Source organism: Hibiscus syriacus, unplaced genomic scaffold, assembly GCF_006381635.1.
Source record: "Hibiscus syriacus cultivar Baekdansim isolate YM2019G1 unplaced genomic scaffold, ASM638163v2 tig00110085_pilon, whole genome shotgun sequence".
NCBI lineage: Eukaryota > Viridiplantae > Streptophyta > Magnoliopsida > Malvales > Malvaceae > Hibiscus > Hibiscus syriacus.
Genome location: NW_024062590.1, coordinates 197,068 through 210,202, shown reverse-complemented (window position 1 = coordinate 210,202; position 13,135 = coordinate 197,068).

The following is a 13,135-nucleotide window of genomic DNA, read 5'->3' as shown; positions in this document are numbered from 1 at the left end:
ATTCAAAAGGGTGGTTCAAATTTGATCAACACTGGGAAGTTGGAATTCAATACACCATCTGCATCAAATCATCCATTGCCAAATCATGGAGATAAAAACGTAAATGCAATTCAGGAAGAGAACAAAAAGAAAGCAAAGACTGACATTTCTGAAATTAAATCTCCGTTTGTGGGATATTCCAACAACTTTCTTTAGCCGGTATAATTCCACAACAATTCATGCCAAGCAGAATGAAGGCAAGAATTATTGTGAATATCATCAGGAGAAAGGGCATAAAATTCAACTATGTCCTGAGTTTAGGGATTTGGTGCAAAAATTGATGAACAACAGAGAAATAGAATTTTTGAAGAAGAACCCGGGAAAAAAGAAGATATGTTTGCTCATCAGAGGATTCTAAACCAAATCAAAGAATAAGTGATCCTGTGATCATTAATGTGAAATCATCTACAGTGATTCCTGCACCAATAAGGCCAAAAGTAGTTATCACCACTCCTCTAACCATTTCCATATAAAGATACCCGCAGGGTACCTTGGAATTATACTACCAATGTTTCAATGGTAGGAGGATCTGTTCTCTAGAAAAAACAGAAGAAAAAATACAAAGTCTGAGTACCACATCGACGTCTGAAGCAGTGAGCGGGTCGGTTTCTTTACAAGAAGTGGGAGATGTTACTCTCCCGAAACATCCAATGCTTCAGACAAGTGAAAGCAAAAGGAAAAGCCATGGCAATACCTCAGAAGGTATTTGAGGATGAATCACTTCCAGCATTTAATGAGCCTGTGACAGAAAAACAAGCTCAAGAAATTTTTGAAATTTTTGAAACATAGTGAGTATAGTGTGGTTGAACAACTACACAAACAACAAGCGAGAATTCTATTCTTGATCTCTTGATGAATTCAGAAGCACATAGAAATGCTTTGATGAAAATCCTCAATCAAACATTATCCCCGAGATATATCCCTCAATAAACTTGACAGAATTGTGGGACATATAGCCGCTGACAATTACATAACGTTCACGGATGATGAAATACCAGAAGGCGGAATGGGGTCAGTAAAAGCTTTGAACATCACAACACATTGTCATGGTCATGTGTTACCAGGAGTATTGATTGACAATGGGTCTGCTCTCAACTTGATGCCTTTAGTCACACTTCAAAGAATGCCTCTGGAATCACATGAAGAGTTATCAGAATGTAGTGCGAGCATTTGATGGTACTCAAAAAGAAGTACAGGGGAAAATGGAAATACCGTTGTTAATCGGCCCAGTCGTGTACAATATTGACTTTGTGGTGATGGACATCCACCCCACATATAATTGTCTATTAGGGAGGCCATGGATTCATTCAGCAGGAGCCGTTCCTTCTTCATTACATCAGAAATTGAATTGTTGTTGATGGACACAACTATATGCGTCAGTGCTGAAGAAGAAATCATTGCGTCTGTAACAAGATGTTCCATATATCGACACCAATGATGATGCTCTTGAATGCTCTTTTCGAGCTCTTGAATTTGTAAATGCAACCTTTATTGCAGAAGGAAGCAAAATTCCATATCCAGATTGTCTGATTGCACCAAGATGACGGTACAACAAACTTTAGGCATCGGCTAAAGCTGGGAGAGGTCTAGAAAGAATCTTCAAGGGATTTCAGTTCCTATCAGTATAAAGATGAAAAAAGACCGTTTTGGGCTAGGGTTTAAGCCCAATTTTCAGCAAAAGAACAAAGAGAAAAAAGAAGATGTGAAGACAGAAAGGCAAAATTGAAAGGAGGAAAATCCTTTGGAAACACATGTCTTTCCCACAGTTGAAGACAACCTTCAGATCAGGGGGAACAATTAATGTGGAACAGCAGCTTGTTGAAGCCTTTAAAGAAAAAAGTTGACGAAAGATCAGACATAGTTGAAAGCTATGAATGGATTATTTATCAACATGATCACAAATGACAACAAGACTGGCAAGTACTTGAATAGGATTCGCCCATGTCTTCCTGGAGAAACACTCACCAATTGGACCACTGAAGATCTTCCTATAGTTTTAATATTAATGCAGAGTAATATTCAGAACTAATCTTTATGTTTAGCTCAAAAATGAAAACTTTTTGTTATATTGTAAAAGAAATTATGTTAAATATAAGAAATTTTCTTTAAATTTTCAGATGGCAATCATTCTTTACATTTTCTTACATTTTTACATTTATTTATTTCATAAATTTACTATATTCTTTCGGAAATATGTCCGACTTAAATTTGCAGGTGTCACCGTGTTATAGCATGGTATTCCTAAATTTAATCCAGTGATAAATTTAGAGCATCCTATATCTGGAAGAAATCAATGGTTGTGAGGATGAACTGGAATGTGATATTCCTACTGAACTATTAGATTGGTAGAAAAAGAAGACAACAAATTCTACCCCACAAAAGAAGGTTGAGACTGTGTGAATTGGGAACAGATGAAGAAATAAAAGAGGTGAAAATTGGTACCACTCTGACAGTCCAGATAAAACAAGAATTATAAATCTCCTTCAAGAGTTCAAAGATATCTTTGCATGGTCTTATCAAGATATGTCCGGTTTAAGCACAGATATAGTGATACACAAGCTTCCAATCAATCCAGAATATAAACCGGTCCAACAAAAGCTCAGAAGAATGAGGCCAGAAATGTTGTTGCAAATCAAGAAGAAGTGATGAAACAGATCAACGCAGGTTTCCTACAGGCATCTAAATACCCAGAATGGGTAGCCAACATTGTTTCCCGTACCAAAGAAAATGGGAAAGTTCGAAGTGGTGGATTACAGAGATCTCAACAAGCTAGTCCGAAAGATAGCTTTTCCCTTACCCCACAAGACACATTGGTGGACAATACTGCAGGGCATGCATGGGTTCATTTATGGATGGATTTTCAGGATATAATCAGATAAAAATGAATCCTGAAGACATGGAAAAAAAACACATTCATAACCATGTGGGGCACATTCTGTTATAAAGTGATGCCATTTGGATTGAAAAATGCAGGGGCAATCAAAGAGCCATGGTAACTTTGTTTATGACATGATGCACAAAGAGATTGAAGTATATGTAGATGACATGATTGCCAAATCCCGAACTGAAGAAGAACATATTCAAAATCTGAGAAAGCTTTTCCAGAGATTGAGGAGATATCAATTAAAGCTCAACCCCGCAAAATGCACTTTTGGAGTAACTTCTGGGAAACTTTTGGGTTTTGTAGTCAGCAAAAAAGGAATCGAGATTGATCCAGATAAAGTCAAGCAATTCAGATCTTCCACCACAAATACAAAAAAGAAGTTCGAGGCTTTTGGAGATTAAATTATATATCTCGGTTCATTTCTAAATTAACTGACAAATGTGATCCAGTGTTCAAATTACTTCGAAGAACAATCCTGAAGTCTGGAATGAAGATGTCAAGAAACTTTGGATATTATTAAGAAATATTATCCATGCCCCAATTTTAGTATCACCAATGCCTGATAGACCATTAATTCTCTACTGACGGTCTTCGAAAATTCGATGGGATGTGTACTAGGACAGCATGATGAATCGGGAAGGAGAAAAAAAGCTATTATTATCTGAGTAAGAAATTTACTGATTGTGAAATTCGATATCCACCAATACAAAAATTATGTTGTGCTTTGGTGTGGACTACTCGAAAACTCAGACAATATATGTTATACCATACTACTTGGTTGATATCAAAACTTGATCCTTTGAAATTCTTAATGGAATCACCAGCTTTGACAGGAGAATGGCTAGATGGCAGATGTTATTATCTGAGTTTGATATTGTATATGTCAACCAAAAAGCGATAAAGGAAGTCATAGCTGATTTTCTGGCCAGTCGTGTATCAAATGATTATCAGCCTTTGAACTTTAATTTCCCGATGAAGATCTGTTGTGCATATCCATGAATGAAGAAGTCAGAACAATAATGAATTTGCAACTTGGAAGCTTTATTTTGACGGAGCATCTAATGCTTTGGGACGAGGAATTGGGGCAGTGTTAATTTCTCCAGAATGTTTTTATTATCCCTTTACAAGTAGACTGGAGTTCTTTTGCACCAAACATGGCGGAATATGAGGCTTGTATCATGGGGTTGAAAGCAGCTATAGAAAGAAAAATCAAATTTCTCAAGATATATGGGATTCATCATTAGTGGTGTATCAATTGCGAGGAGAATGGGAAACAAAAGATCCCAAATTGTTGGAATACCGAAATTTTACATTCGAATTAGTGAAAGAATTTGAGAAGTTACCTTCAATTATCTCCCTCGAGAAGAAAATCAAATGGCAGATGCTTTGGCTACATTAGCTGCTATGTTTCATGCAACTAAGAAAGTTGATATGATGCCAATCAAAATGCAAGTATATGAAATTCCTGCACTTGTTATAGTGTGGAAGAAGAGTAGATGGTAAACCATGGTATCATGATATTCTGCAATATATCAAAAATCAAAGTTATCCACCAATGCATCGGAAATTGATAAAAGAACTTTGAGAAGAATGGCTGCTGGATATTTTCTTGATGGAGAGATTATGTATAGAAGAAGCAGTGATCAAATGCTATTGAGATGTTTAAATACTAGCGAAGCTCGAAATGTCATTGAAGAAGTACACAGCGGAATATGGAACACATGCAAATGGTCTTTCCATGGCCAAAAAATAATGAGATATGGATACTATTGGGCTACCATGTACACAGATTGCATTGATTATGCAAGGAAATGTCATAAATGCCAGATATATGCAGACAAGATTCATGTACCCCCATCTCCTTTACATGTAATGACAGCACCCTGGCCATTTTCTATGTGGGGAATAGATGTCATTGGAGCAATCACACCAAAAGCATCGAATGGACATTGTTTCATCCTTGTGCAATTGATTATTTTACCAAATGGGTTGAAGCTGCTTCATACACCAATAAGAGGTTCACAGTCTGCAAATTCATAAAGAAAGAGATAGTTTGCCGATATGGTCTACCAGAAAAGATCATTACAGATAATGCTCTGAACCTGAACAACAAAATGATGACCGAACTTTGTGCACAGTTTTAAGATCAAACATTCAAATTCAGTGGCATATCGTCCAAAGATGAATGGGGCAGTTGAAGCAGCAAATAAGAACATCAAGAGAATCATTACAAAGACTACTGAAACTTACAAAGATTGGCACGAGAAGTTACATTTTGCTCTATACGCATACCGAACTACTGTTCGAACATCTACTGGGGCAACACCGTTTTCTTTAGTCTACGGGATGGAAGCAGTCTTACCAATTGAAGTTGAGATTCCATCGCTCGAATATTGAGAGAAACAAAATTGGATGAATCTGAATGGATTCAAGCTAGATTTGATCAATTGAACCTTATTGAGGAGAAAAGATTGAAAGCTATTTGCCATGGACAGATGTATCAAAACGGATGATGAAGTCTCATGATAAAAAAGTACATCCAAGAGAATTCCAAGAGGGTGATCTAATACTAAAAAGATCTTGCCTATACATAAAGATTTCCGTGGGAAATGGATGCCTAATTGGGAAGGGCCATACATTGTGAAAAAGGCCTTTTCCGGAGGAGCATTGATCTTGGCAGAAATAGATGGAAAATTCTGAGAAATCCAATAAACTCGGATTCTGTCAAGATATTATGCTTGAAAAAAAAAAAAAAAAAGAAAAAGAGGGTCAAGGTGAAAACCCGCAAAGGGCATCTTGTAACCAAAGGGAGGATTTGAGTTGAAAACCTGAAAGGCGGCCTAAATGCAGGTTGATATTAGGCATCTGGCAATTGAACTTTCTTAAGATTTTGACAGTTTTGGAGAAACTTCACATCCACAAGCATTTTGACAACGTTTGAGATCTTCCAGACAAAAGCTTACATCATTACTCTAAATTGTGTCAACTTGATTAATTTAGAAATACTTATGCTTATAATTTGTTGAGACATTTGAATTTTTATTCTTATGCTTGCCAAAATTTTGAATACAATTCTATTTATTTCAAGTTCAATTTATTTGAGAGTCAATTTATTTTTGAAAATTCAATTTATTCTTTCTATTTGAATTAACATAATTTTGAAATAAGTTAAGATTTCTGAATATCACTTTATGTTAATACTTTTAATACATGGAATACAAAGTAAGCAAATCATCACCATCTTAACAATAAGGTTGTTATGCTAGATATAACCGACAACAAGGTCGAATTCGACAAATCTACTCATCAATTGCTTCAACCGATCACCATTCAGTTCTTGCACATCTGTTTTCAAAGATATACTAAGACAGTAGAAGGCGATCTTTGTAGCATTGATTCCAACAAAAGGAAACAAGACATTGATATCACTGGGAAATATGTCTCTATACAGATCCTTGTGTATGGTTTTTTTAAGGAAACCTAGAAGCATTTCCACCTCACCAGGTTCAAGTGGAGTAACTTTATTCCTTCCAACCCATACTAGATTCCATTTTCACACTCATCAAGAACATACTTCTGGACACTCGAAGGTGGCTCATTGTCATAGCTTCAAAGCCTTACAGATCCTTTCTGTCAATTTGGCACTTCATGTACATGATTATAAACAGTTCAACTTTGTTCTTGGATCCCATGAAAGCCATCATTTCTTTGTCAATGGAAAAGCATCAGCACATGGAGAAAGCAGAATAAGAGAAAATCTATTCTTAATTGGCAGAATTATGAATATAGCCCTTTTCAGTGTAGTAGCATGGAAATACTTCGAATCTACAAATTCTGGCTCTACATCAAATAAGTGTTCTGATTTAGCAGAACCAATCATTGAATTTAGAAGATGAATGTGCTCAATAGCATCTTCTGGAAGTATTCTTTGAGTTATCTGATCTGATTTGGCAGAACCAATCATTGAATTTGGAAGATGAATTTGCTCAATAGCATCTTTTGGAAGTGTTCTTTGAGTTATCTGATCTGATTTGGCGGAACCAATCATTGAATTTAGAAGATGAATGTGCTCAATAGCATCTTCTGGAAGTATTCTTTGAGTTATCTGATCTGGTTGGACGGAACCAATCATTGAATTTAGAAGATGAATGTGCTCAATAGCATCTTCTGGAAGTGTTCTTTGAATTATCTGATTTGGTTTGGTAAAACCAATCATTGAATTTAGAAGATGAATGTGCTCAATAACATCTTCTGGAAGTATTCTTTGAGTTATTTGATCTGGTTTGGTAAAAATTACAGAACCGATCATTGGAATTAAATGAACTGCATGATCGTCTTCATTAAGAAGTTTCTTTTCAAGCTTCTTTTGCTTATTCCTTTCCCAAAACTCATAACCCAGGGCTATTTGAAGTTTCAGCATCTGAGAATCCCATTTTTGTCAAGTATAACAGTTTATTCTCCTCATCAGAATCAGAATTCAAGATTTCTCTGTATTAGAAGAACTATCGATATCTGTAAATCATCTTGAAAGGTCATTTCATAATCAGATGAGTTGTTATCAGAATCAACATATCACATGAAGGCAAGCTTTTCAAGAGCCGATACCATTGAGTTTTATTCTCAAGAGGTTTTGTGACATTATATCTACCTCTACATTTGTCAAGAGAATAGATTCTCTGATTTGAAGAAGAAAGATTTATTGGGTTTCTACAACTGAAGAAATATTCAGTTCACCAATCTGAAATCAAATAACTTAACAATCATTCATCATATTAGGCATTTGCAAAAATAGGTGCATTTTCATTCATTCTCATCCATGGTTGAATTCTGACAGGAATTCAAAGATTTTAGCGAAGATTTAAATCCATTATTCAATGGATCAATTTTTCCAGTTCGAGTTCATAATGAGAAGAACTCATCTGAAGAAGAAGAAGTTCATAATGAGAAGAATTTGTTCAACCTTTTTTAAATCTATCACTTGGATTATCTTTTCCAGAGAAAGTTCATAATGAGAGAACTCATCTGAAGAAGGAAGAAGAAATTCATAATGAGAAGAATTTGTTCAACCTTTTGTTGAATTCATCACTTGATGGATTAACTTTTCCAGAGAAGGTTCATAATGAGAACTATCTGAAGAAGGAAGAAGAAGAGAAGAATTTGTTCAACCTTTACCTGAGTCCATCATTTGATGGATCAGCCTTTCCAGAGAAAGTTCATAATGAGAAAACTCATCTGAAGAAGAAGAAGTTCATAATGAGAAGAATTTGTTCAACCTTTTACCTGAATTCATCAATTGATGGATTATCTTTTCCAGAGAAAGTTCATAATGAGAAGAACTCATCTGAAGGAAGAAGAAATTCATAATGAGAAGAATTTGTTCAACCTTTTACCTGAGTCCATCATTGATGGATCAGCCTTTCCAGAGAAAGTTCATAATGAGAAGACTCATCTGAAGAAGAAAGAAGAAGTTCATAATAAGAAAACTTGTTCAACTTTTTGCATAATTCTATCACAGAAGGAGATAGATTAGCATCAACCTTTCTAGAGAAAGTTCATAATGAGAAGAACATCAAGAGCTTATTCAACCTTTTGAATGATTCTATCACAGAAAGGAGGTCATCATCCCCAGCAGAAAGTTCATAATAAGAAGAACTTATCTGGAGAGAGAGAAGAATTTATTCAATATCTCCATTATGATCAAAGTAAAGTCAAATGGATAAAAAATTTTATTATCTTTTCATCTTTGCCCTATTCTTGTTAACACAAGATGTGCAAAGAGGGCAGCTGAAGATACTAATTTTTTTATCCATATTATTATTATTAATATTATTATTATTATTATTATTATTATTACTATTATTACATTATTATTATTATTATTATTATTATCATTATATTATTATTATTAAATATTAAATACATAATAATAATTACAGACCAATTACAACTGGACCGGCCCAGTTACAAACCAACCAGAACCGGTCCAGATCCAACCAGAAACCCTAAATATTTAGGTTTCCAGTTAGGGTTTCCTAACCCTAATTTAACCAGCCGCCTCAGCTCACAGCCGTTGGATCTGGCAAGATCCAACGGTCCAGATTGCCCCAGATGGAAACCCTAGGGTCTGATACCCTAGGGACACGCGGCCGCCGTTGCTATCTCGCCGCCTCCGCCGTTGCCACGTCCCAACCGAAGACTCCAGAAGATAGAATACCAGCCGTCCACGCTATGGCTACTCGGTGAGTCACCACTGGTAGTCCGGTGACTCACCGAGACCCCATCTTCGGACCGGTCCGACGGCCACACCGGTGGTGGCTATAAAAGCCACCACCCCTGAAAAAAAAAAGAGACAGAGAGACAGAGACAGAAAAAAAAAGGAAAGAAAAAGAAACAACAGAAACAGAGAGAGATACAAAAACTACCAACGATCCCAGTCTACAACAACACAGCAAAAACAAAACAGAAGGAAAAAGAGAAAGAGAAGCTTACAAAGAAGCCTTGACCATCGCCGGAAGCACTAAACATCGCCGGAGAACCGAAAATACCGAAGGTATTTTCATAGATTTACTCCGATTAGGAGTCTTTTTGAGGAAACAAAGGTCGGATTCGGTCTTAGGGTGTTTAGATCTACGTTTTAGATGAATTTGGAGAATTTCCGACCACCGGAGGCGGTGGTCGGCGGCAGAATTCACGGCGGCAGACGGCTGCCGGATTCCCTCCGGTGAGGGAATCTAGAGAGAGGCCAGAGAGCATTCTGGCTCTCTCTGCTTGAGAGAGAAAAAAAAAAGGAAATGAAATGGCTGGCCCTTCGGCCAGCCGGTTTGGACCATATATCCTTCCCGAACGACGTCGTTTCGGGAAGGACTATGTGCGTAATTATAAAATAGTTAAAACCCGTCCGCAGTCCTCCGAACTTGAAACTTTACATTTTAGTCACTAAATTAAATTTATAATATTTTTAATTCAGTCTTCGAATTTTAATTTCTTTTATTTTAGTCCTTCATATTAAAATAATATATTTAGGATAATTATAGATTTAATCCCTTAATTTTAATAAATATATTTAATCCCTAGTTTATATTTTTAATTTATTTGATTCTAATATCCGAATTTTAGATAATTTTATTTTAGTCACCAAAAATAAATAAGGAAATAACATATTAAATCCCTATAATTTTGATTAATTATGAATTAGATTTTAATTTTTTTTTTATTATAATTTAGTCAGTTTATTTTATATGTTTCATTTATTTTATTGTTTTTAAATATATTGTTTTAGTAGTATTTGTATTTTATTTTATTATATTGTTAAATATTTTTATATTCATAAATATATAATAAATAGTAATTTTTAAATATTTATTTTTAATATCGAAGAAAAGGACAGTCTTAATACAACTGGATGTCCTATTCTGATATTTAAAATTAAAAATAAACAATATATTTAAATTAATATTTATCAATATCAAAGAAAGAGCTGTCTTAAGGCACCTAGAAGTTCTTTTCGGATATTTTTAAATAAATAAATATTTTTTTATAATTTTGAAATAATAGAATTATAAATTAAATATATTTTGAATTTTTAAAATTTTAATATAGAGACAATTTATAATTAAAAAGTACCAATTTGGGCGTTGTAGGGTGCTAATCCTTCCCTAAACGTAACCGACAACGAATCCCTTTTTATTATTAAAAGAATGAATTTTTGGTTATAAACGCAGATCAGTTTATTTTTTTAATTGGTGTTTTATTAAAACTCTTTTAAAAAAATAATTTTTAGGTATTCGACCTACCTGACCCAAAAGGCCGATGGCGACTCCCAAATTATTTTCAAAACCATTTATTCACATCACTTTTCCCGCCAAACAAATAAATTTGTGCCCGGACGAAAACCGGTTACGACAAATATATTAAATTTTTTGAATAGATGTTATATTATAATTGTTTAAATTATTTTAATATTTAAGATTAGAAGTTTATACAGAAAATACATAGAGAATATATATATTTTAGAATGCAAGAGAGAGTGCCAAACAAAACTAAACTAAGTCTGCGAGAACAAAGGAACTTCTTCCATCTAGTAAACACCTTGAACCTCTGATGGGGCATGCTAAAACTTATGAACACCAAAAGGTAAGCTCCAACCTAATTTCGCCATGCCATCCGCCGATACACATGAAGCACCTCCAGATTTGAATCTCTGCTCAACAATTCAACAAGGTGAGGAACTAAATGAGAATTCATGTCCATCCTACAGCCCTTTTTAAGCATCAAATAAATTTCCTTATTATCAATTTCAAGGATAACCCGTGGAACGCCTATATCCCAAGACACTTCAAGCCCTTCGATAATTCCCCATAGCGACTTGCCGACCGCTTTCGAAAAACCATCGAGCCAACTTACTTTATCATCCCGAATCACTCCGCCACAAGCTGACAAACCCGAATCCATCCGGTGCGCATCATCCGTGTTCAATTTCACCCAACCACGTGGAGGAGGACTCCATCTAGCTTGTTGCCTACTCCCCACCTGATTCGTCTGAGGGGCTAACAAAAGTTGTCGAGCCTGATTAGACTCTACCACCAGCCTTTTGCTTCTCCGTATTTAACACAAAAAATATATAATTTTATTCGGATTTAGACCCTCACACCTTCATCCCCATATATCTCAATTTTATCTTTTATTTTATTTTTTTATCAAGTAAATTACATCTTAAATTTTTTAGATAAATCAAACAAAATTTAAATCACTCAATTCTAACAAAGATTCTAACTAATTTCCATTAATTATGAATATATGTTCTCAATCAAACATTTAACTATGAAACCTATTAATGGTGTTGAAATTACTATTTTGATTATAAAACCGGACAATAAGATTGACTAAAATAATAAAGCATAGAACAAAATTCTAAAGAATTGAGGAATACACGGACTGAAGATAGAATTAAATCAGTTATTTATATATAATCGAAAACAAGAATTAGAGTGAAAATAAGGGTTTAGAGTGAGAAAACGACAACATATTACAACATGGGAACTGATGTAATAAAATCATGAAAACAAAAGTGAAAAAGCAAAGTATATTATTTTCCACTTCTTTTCCTTGAATATTGAGAAGGACAGGTCAGATAAAAGTGGCCCCCATGTTAATTTTATGATTTATATTTAAATACTATTATTAAAACACTATCTTTAATAGGGATGATAATAGGTTGGGTTAGGGTCAGATTTTTTCAACCCGACCCAACCTGAAAAGATGTATCATACATTTGAACTATATCCAATCCAATATAAAAAAGATATATTCTCCACTCGACTCTGATTCAACTCGATTTTTTAAAGTATAAATTGAGCTAAGTCGACCCGATAAAAAATAATAAATTTTTTAAGAAAATTATATTATTATCCTCAGGTCGGGTCGGATCGAAGTTTTTTACCCCTATCTGACTCCAACCCTACCCGACCTCACCTTTAAAAATATCAGACCCGACCTGATCTGAATCGATTTTTAAAAAAAAAATCTGACCCGTGGAATTGGGATACAGACTGACCCGTCAAATTCGTATACAGAAGTATTGTGATGCAGATTGAGCGTCTTGTCCTATAAGTAGAAGATCTGTAAGTGGTTTTTGTGTTAAACTTGGAGATTCTCTATTCTCTTGGAAAAAAAACAAAAGAACAAACAACAATTGCTACATCAACAGCAGAGGCAGAATACAGAAGTATGACTGCTGTTACTGCAGAAATAGTATGGCTACAAAGGCTCTTTGAAGAACTTGGTGTCGAGGAGTTAGGACCAGCAAGGTTACACAGTGATAGTAAATCAGCTTTGCAGATTGCTGGCAACCCTGTGTTTCATGAACGTACGAAACACATTGAAATCGACTGCTACTTTATTAGAGAAAAAAATCCTGGAAGGGCGTATAGTTCCAGAACAGTAATCCAATATCTTTACCAAGGGTCTAAGTGTACAGCAGCACCACTATTTGTTGTCCAAATTGGTGGGTAAAAATCAAATTGGGGGTAAAATACATTTTTTACCCACCAATTTGAGGGGGTGCTGGGTGTTAAGCTTTCTGATAGACGGTCAAGGATTTGCTAGGTTGGTTAATTTGTTAGGAAGTCATGTGTTTATTTTGTAAATGTGAATATATATGTATTAATCTTATAACCTTGAGAATATGAATGAAATGATTCTTCCAATATAGAT